This window comes from Elephantulus edwardii, unplaced genomic scaffold (assembly GCF_000299155.1).
Source record: "Elephantulus edwardii isolate Elephantulus edwardi_28Jun2011 unplaced genomic scaffold, EleEdw1.0 scaffold00216, whole genome shotgun sequence".
In the NCBI taxonomy this organism is placed as follows: Eukaryota; Metazoa; Chordata; class Mammalia; order Macroscelidea; family Macroscelididae; genus Elephantulus; species Elephantulus edwardii.
The window spans coordinates 4,449,549-4,457,486 of record NW_006399966.1 but is presented as its reverse complement, the minus strand read 5'-3'; positions in this window follow the sequence as shown (position 1 = coordinate 4,457,486).

The window sequence follows — 7,938 nt, the reverse complement described above, 5'->3', positions numbered from 1 at the left end:
TAGGTTTAAGAAAGAAGGCTGAGGTCAATTTCTGAAGGATTGTAAATGTCATGCTCAGAAATCCAGACTTGATCCTGGAATAATGGGATGCTTATTAGTCAAGGATTTTTCAGTTTGTGAACTGAGATATCCCAAGGCCTTGAGTTAATCATTCAGCTGGCAAGACCTACTTACTATCTTCCAGGAGGTTCTACAGGTCACCTGTTCAAACAACTACAACAAAAATCAAACTGATTACAACTGATAGTGACTCCATGTGCTACAGCATATAACTACTGCACCGTGGCTTATGCTGCCTAGAGGCACTGCTGGCATAGTGGTTAAACACTGAGATGCTAACTGAAAGCTCAGCAGTTCAAATCCTCCAATAGCTTTGTGGGAGAAAGATATGATAGTCAGTTTTCATAAAGAAGAAAGGTAGTTCTACTCTGTCCTATAGGGTCACTTGGGTCGGATTTAACTCTATGGCAATGATTCGGCTTGCTTTTGGGGAGATACCTGGTCCTCCAAAATCCCTGGGCAAACTGAAAAAAAAAATTTTTGTGATGGGCAGCAAGGCCTGCAATTCTGATGGTAGAAACCCCAACTTCACCACCTCTTATCCCAGTGGGTCTACAGGCCTGGAGTCTGATGCTGGGCTCCACAGCAATGTTGCAGGGAAAGTGTGAATCCGGAAGGATGAGGAGTGTCTCATCTTACATTATAGACCCTCTCCCAACCCTGAGAAGAACCAGAGGGGGGAGTTCAGTCCCCTTTCAAGCCAGGGACGATTAGTTTCTCCCTAGGCTGTGTAGACTTGGAGCGAAAAGTTACCGAGCACCTCCCTGCCTCTGCCACCCACTCACCGCTTTGGGCCGATGGCAGGATCTGTGCCCGATCAGGACTTTTGGCAGCTCTAGCTCTGGACACTATGTGCTTCCACCCCCTCTTTCCCTATGTTCCCAAGGGGGGAGGAGGAGGAGGAGGCTAAGCTGGGGGTGAGGCCTCGGAGGGAAGTGAGGAAAGGTTCTGAAGGGATATAAAGAAAGGGGAGTGACTGTCCCCGCAGAGGCCTTCTGCTTAGCTGCTCTGCCCGTGCCCCACAGACACTATGGTAAGATCTATGGCGGCTGAGCCTCAAACTCTGTCACCTGTGTCCTCCAGGAGATTTGGATGGACCTAGCACCACAGGCCCCCCTGAGGGACCCCTGGGTCATGGAGGGAAGCCAAGACTGCATCTTCTGCCAGTCTGCTGGGGTGGCTGGGGAGGAGGGCATCACTGCGTGGGTCACCGTGTGCCTTGTCTGTCCACCCCTGGCATTCACGTGGGAATCCCCGGGCTTGCATTCCTGCCTGCAACCCCATCGTTCACTCAGCTGCCAGGTATTACTGAGCACCTACTGTGTGTCCACCACTGTTCTCAGTGCCTGTGGTGCATCAGCCCGTGAATCGGGCTAAGTGTCCAGCCTTCCTGGTGCTGACAACGCGGAAGGGAGTATAGCGTATGGGGGAGGGACGCAGAGTAAACGGACCATTTTAAATACAGTGTCAGAGTCATTTAGAAAGTAAGTTTTGAGTTTATATCAGACGAAAGGTGATTTCTAGATGAAGAGGCTTCTGGCAGGAAAAACAGCAAGGATGCCCGAGAGGATGGAGGGGTCACCCGGGGGCAGGGTGAGGCGCAGGAGAAGTGAGGTGGGAGGGCAGACCATCTGAGGCCTTAGGTTTCAGTAGCAACACACCTCTTTGTCCCCGAGTGTCCCTCTCAGGACATCCTGCCCCGCACACACCATGCTTCCCATTCACTTGGACGTTGTGTGCATCACTGGATAGGCCTCGGTGTGCGCCATTCCGCGGAGACACCTGGCTATCCCGCAGGGCAGTCACTCCCCTGTGTATGAAACAGACAAGTCTCGGGGCCTGAGTGTCCCCCAACACCTTATGACGCCTTTCCACCCACCCCCATCTGCTGACCCCTCCAGACAGCTCTGCACTACACTTGCATGTTGGTCCTGGTCTACCTGTTGCCACTTCTACTGCAGCCTGAAGACACCGTGGCTAAGGAGGTGCAACTGTCACAGCCCCCCAGCCTCAGAGGCGCCAACTGGCTGCCGAACTTTGGCAAGATCAACAAGTATGTGGAGAAGTTCCTCAACAGCAGGTAGGTACGCACAGTGTGAGGGGAGGAAGGAGGTGAGAGGCTGGGGAGGAAATGGATGCCCCTCCCCACACGCACTGCACCCCTGTGACTGACGGCTACAAGGATGTGTCCCTCAGCTTGAAATCTAAGGACTCCAAGAAATCGAAAAGCAATAAAAGCTCCAAGAAACCCACCAATGCCACGAAAGCTGCGCCACCGAACACCAAGGAAGCCCCTTCACCGACCCTTCTCCCTGAGCCCCAGGTAGGAGAGCTGCAGCAAGTCCAGGACTCATAGGCGCTGGCAGATTGGGTAAGAGACAAGCACTAGAACATACTAGAACCCCTAGGTTGTCTTTCTCCAGGCTGGACCTCTACTCCCAGCTTTCTGACCCAGGGCTCCCTAGGGAGAGGTGCTGCCCCCAACTCCACTCCTCCCAAAGAGAACAATAAAGACAAGCAAGGTCTGTAACTGCTGTGGCGCTTTGGACAGCGTGCAGGAGGGGTCCTGTCCTCACATGGGGAGAGGGGCCTCAGCTTCCTTTTGTGGGTGAAGATGACCTGAACTGCCTCCTTTCAGAGGCCCACCACCTTCCCCACGTTCCTCATACATGAGCGGAGGCGGAGGTCTGGAAGACCTGTCCTCACATGGTGAGGGAGGGACTTCAGCCAGTGGCCCCCCCCCACCCCTGTGTTTCTGCACAGAAGGGGTTCAGGCTCCAGGCTGACGTCAGCATAGACAGGGAGCAGGGGCAGTCCTGTGTCTGCACGAGGTGCACTTTGCTTCCTGGACCCTCTCAGCCCCTCTGACATTGAGTCCAGCAGAGGAGAAGCTGGGTGTAGGGGCGACATTGCTCAGCAGGCCAGGGGCTGTCAGGAAGGCCCGAGCAGAGGGAGGGGCCAGTCTGCTGCAGGGGCAGCTCCTAGAACCCAAATCTCTCACCCACAGTCCTAAAAATCCATAGCTATTGAGTTGACTCCACCTCACACAGTGACCTCAGGGGTCACATAATTAGTACTGCTCTATAGGGTTTTCTTGGGGTGACTATGAGTCAAAGCTGACACAATGGCAACTCACAAAGTCCCTACAGATACAGGCTACCAGGCCTTTCTCCCAGTGCTGCTGGTGGGTTTGAACCACCAACCTTTAGGGGACATTGTCTTGAGCAGAGGGTCCTAATGCTTGTCCCTGCGAAGTGTCTACACCTTCCGCCTACTCAGAAGCTGCCACCTTCCGCCTACTCAGAAGCTGCCCTCTTTACCATCAAAGGAAATGCAGAGTCTTCAGGCTGCACCACCCAAAACCACTCTGGCTTGCTGAAACCAGCCCCCACGCAGACTCCCCCTGGGTTTCAGACTCAGCTGGGCCATGCATGTGCAGAACAGGGATTCATTCAAAGTCTTTTAGGGTCTGTTTCCATTTTCAGGTAGTTTCGCACATACCAGACAAGGTAGGGCTTGAGGGAAAACACAACTGTGATGTCGTTGCCAAGGGGGAGGGTCTACTGAGGGTGCTGAACCCAGGAAAGTGGATCCCCTCACCCACTAAACTAAAAAGCCTCATCCTCGGGCAGAGTGGAGAGGAGCTGAAGAAGCCAACCAAGACCCAGGCTCTAATCTTCTGGCTTCACCACTTCCCAGAGTCTTCAAGTGATACCAGCTCGACTCATTCTCATCACAGTCCCCTTCTCTGGCTGTGCTCCAGCTGGGCCCTGGGCCTCCATAAACCACACTCCAACTGGAAACAGCGAGATGAGCTAAGCCCTGGCAGAAGGAGGGCAACTCGGATGCCACCAAGGCGTCTGAGCCATTATGCCAGGCTGAGTTGTCAAGGACATGTTACTATAAATCAATGCCTGCAGTAGGTAGTTCTAATATGCCCTGAGGTGGGGAGGACATAGGAAAGCATTGGTAGAGGTCTGTAGCAGCCAGGGCTGTCTCTGGGTATATCTGGAAGATCTGGGGCTGCTGAAATGGGGAGATTCAAAGTTCAAGACTGTTTCTTCATGGACTGGTGGATGACCTGAGAGAGTCACTGTCTTCTTTCAGGGCCATCGTCCACCCTCTGAAGTGAGGCAGGAAGGCTTTGTTGATTCTGCAGATATTCTGGATCATTCCTCACCTCCCTTTCACCCACCCACGCAAGTGCACTTGACCTCCTCCCATGCTCACCTGCGCCCCCAGAGATATGAATGAAGGGAGAGCTCTGACTCTGATTTGCTTTATTTAGCCACGGAGGGAGCACAGAGCAGGGAGCAAGCTCTGGTCAGAGCCGAGGTGCAGAGCAGGGAGCTGGGCAGCACTGGCCAGGGAGTCAGAGGGGTCAGGGGGTGGCGTTACAAGTCCAAGTCCACAGGGCTGAGAATTCTCTAAGGTGAGGGCAGAACACACGGGGTGAGTGAGTGCTGCTCAGGACAGTCTTGGGCCCCTGTTATCTCCAACTTTACAGGCCTTAACCTGGTCCACTCTCCCACCCAGCTCCCACCCTGGCTTCCACCCCAAGAAGACAGGAAGAGAATGAGACCTACCTGGGGACAGCTGCATCGGGGCAGCCCACTGCATGAAGTCCAGCGTGTCCTCTGTCTCTCTCTTCCTATACCTACAAAGGAAGAGCCAAGCAGTGTCCAGCCTCAGAGCTGCTTAAGCCACCTCCCTGCCAGCAGCGTGGGCCCAGGCATGCGTCCAGAGCAAGTGTGGGGGAGCGGGCCTCGGGTCACAGCCTGGGATGAAGGGCGGGCCAGCGGCCTCTTCCCTCTCACACACTCACCTAGGTCTGGTCAGCATATCTGCAGAGCTCCGTGGCATACTGGGCCATCTGCTAGAATGGCATTGTTCCCCCAGGTACATGGGCTCCAGAGGGGCTCCCTGCCCCCCGCCCCCGGCATTGGCGGCAGCAACAGCCATGCAAGTGGACAGCAGCAGAGGCAGGCAGTGACGAGGGGCAAGGGGTGGCCAACTGAGAAACGAGGTGGAGGTGGGTGCAGGTGCAGACTCCTGGGGCCCAGCCCTGAGCCTATCAACCAGTTCCCCAATCGAGGAGGGGCAAGTTGAGGAGCGGTGCCTACCCCACCCCCCAAACACCAGCCTGAGGGCTCAGACAGGCCTCCTCATGAGCAGCCCAACAGCCAGCAGTTCAGCAAAGCCGAAGAGTGTGACAGAGAAAGCAGGGACCTATGGCAGGAGGTTCAGGGCTCCTGACACCCAGGATCAGAGGGCCTTGGGAAGTAGGGGTGGGGAGAGTTAGACAGAAAGGGCAAAACCCTCTTGGGAAGTTGGGGCACCTCAGCTCACGCATGAGGTGAGGAAATGCAGAACAAACTATGACCCAAGGACAGAAATTGGTGACCTTGTGGGTCCAGCCCTCCCTCCTGAGGTGGGGACATGCTGACACAGGTCATAGAGAGCACTACTGTCCGTGCCGCCCAGGGCAGAGTGGCATTGTCACACATGGCTCCCAGTTGCTCCCAAGGTCAGTCCCAGTTCATAGCCATGGCCCCCTTGAGCTGTGTTTCTCTGGTGCTGTGTTTGTTCATATTATAGGGACAGATGTCCCTGTTCCTACAAAACACCTACTCTTTCCCACTGGTGTAGGGCCCAAGCCCAGGAACCCCCACTCAGTCAGGCAGACTGAGCCCCCTTACTCAGAATCCTGGACAAGCGAGTGCTGGACACCTGCCTTCGTCTGGAATGGGTCTCCTGTGCCCTGGGCTGTGCCCCTTTATATTCCTCAGTCCCCCTCCCCAGCTGAGTCCACCTCCTGTCAGCCTCTCTCACTTCTAACCCTCACCCCCTCCTCCCTACGTCCTCTTCCTGTCCCTTTATTTTCAAAATACCCGTGCTAGAAAGGAAGGGGGGCATGACAGTATAGTGAGCTAATGGCTTAATACTGGGCCTGATACAGCCATGACTGCTGCCCCTGCCACCTTTAGGCGCCAGAGTGAGCTTGTTTCGAGAAGGCTCATGTTCTAGGGCTCTTCAGAACACCTGGAAACTTCTGGCCCCTGACCTCCAAATAGCCACTCAGCTTCTCAAGGATTAAAGCAGATCATCAAGCAGAGGGTCAGGAGGGTGCAGCTTTGAGACCTTCAGGATAAAAATTGCAAGCTCAAGTCTTCCTTTCTAATTTGCAGTTGCATGAAGTGGGACCTCAGAGCTTTAGGCAATGCAGGGTGGGGAGGGACCCAGCCTGGGAGAAGCCCCACTGACTAGTAAGTAGAGTGCAGAACAACGTATGAAGTGCCTGGGTTTAGGGGAAGGTGGGGGTACCAGTTTCTGCTTGCTCTTTCCCCTCCTATCCCGGACATCCCAGTATCCCCATTCCCAAGAAGTCATAAAAATCAGCATCACTTATAAAATGCAAAGTTTTCTCAAGTTCTCTACGCTCTATCTGCTCACTGAGTATTACACCTACCCATTTTACAGATATAGAAACTGAGGTTCAGACCACACAGCTAAGTCAGTCAATGGGCGTTCTAGGGTTTGGAACAAAGTCACTCTGAAATCTGTGATCTTGTTTGCTAAGCAGGACAATCAAAGTATGACTATCATTTCCGAGTCTGGATCTGAGAAACACGAGGTTTAGAGTGATGAAAGCATTTTATTCACAATCACAACAGCTGCCCAAGACTCAAATTCTGGCCCAACCATACTAACCTCCACCTTTAGAAGTCTCTCCGTCTCTCCCCTGCCTGATGTTCCTCCTTCACTCCCCAGCTCAGACTCTGCAGCAGGAGCTGGCTGTTTCTGAATGCAAATCAATGCCAAGTCAGGAGCAAAGGACCTCTCCTTTCAGAGGGCCTGCTGTCCCAGATCAGAACACCAGTAAGAAAGGAGGGGCGGGGACATGAAGGGTCTGGTATGGTGGACCTCGAGGTCAGACTGGCCTCACACTGGCTGTGTGAGCCTGTGTGAGTAATTTTTTAACCTCTCTGAGCCTCAGCTTTCCTGTCTGTAATATGGGGCTAATCATGACCACTTTAAGGCAGTGTTGAGAAAGATTCTGTGAAGGCAGCACTTTTACTTCTGATAGCAAGAAAAGCAATAATACTTCACCAGAAAGGAACATAAATTGCACAGAGAAAACATAAAGGTTGTTCAATCTCAGTCCTGGCCTTTCACTGGGCTTCTGTCTCCCACTTGAGAAAACAAAAGTGGTTGCACTGTGCCACCAGGGGGCGCCAAGCACCAATCCCAGCTCAGAGGATCTGGGCTCCCACAGGATTGCCCTCCTGGGACCTGTTCTGGCCAGAACCACTTCTGGGCCAAGCCCTATAACTCAGATGCTGAATATTTTTTTTTTTTTGCTAAGTAGAAACATTCAAGTTTTCTGTCTAGAGCTTAGAAACCTGAGGCTCAGAGAGGTGAAGCAATCACCTGCCTCAGGGGATCTAGGGGGGACCAGCAAACACGTGATCCCAAGACCAACGGAAGGAGAAGCAGGGTCAAGTGTCCATCCAGAGCCTCGAGGCAGGTTTGCCTTGACTCCAAGAAAACAGGACAAGGGTCCCAAGATGTGTGTGGTAGGAGGCTGTCCCAGCCAACTTTGGCCCATATGCACTCCCTCTCCTTAGTAAAAGAGCCTGGGATGGGCACAAGCCATCCAGCTAATGACGTCTTCTAGCTAGGTGAGGCTTTAGACTGTTTTAAACAACAGAATGAGAGTGGAAGTGATTGGTGCCTCTCTGTTTTCAGGAGTGGGCATACCCCCCCCTTAATTGATTGTATTTCCCATAGACAGAGTGGATTATATTTGGGGGTAGGAGGTGGGGTTTGGGGAGGTGCGGGGGGGGGATTGTGTACCAATGAGGGAGTTTTTCTTTT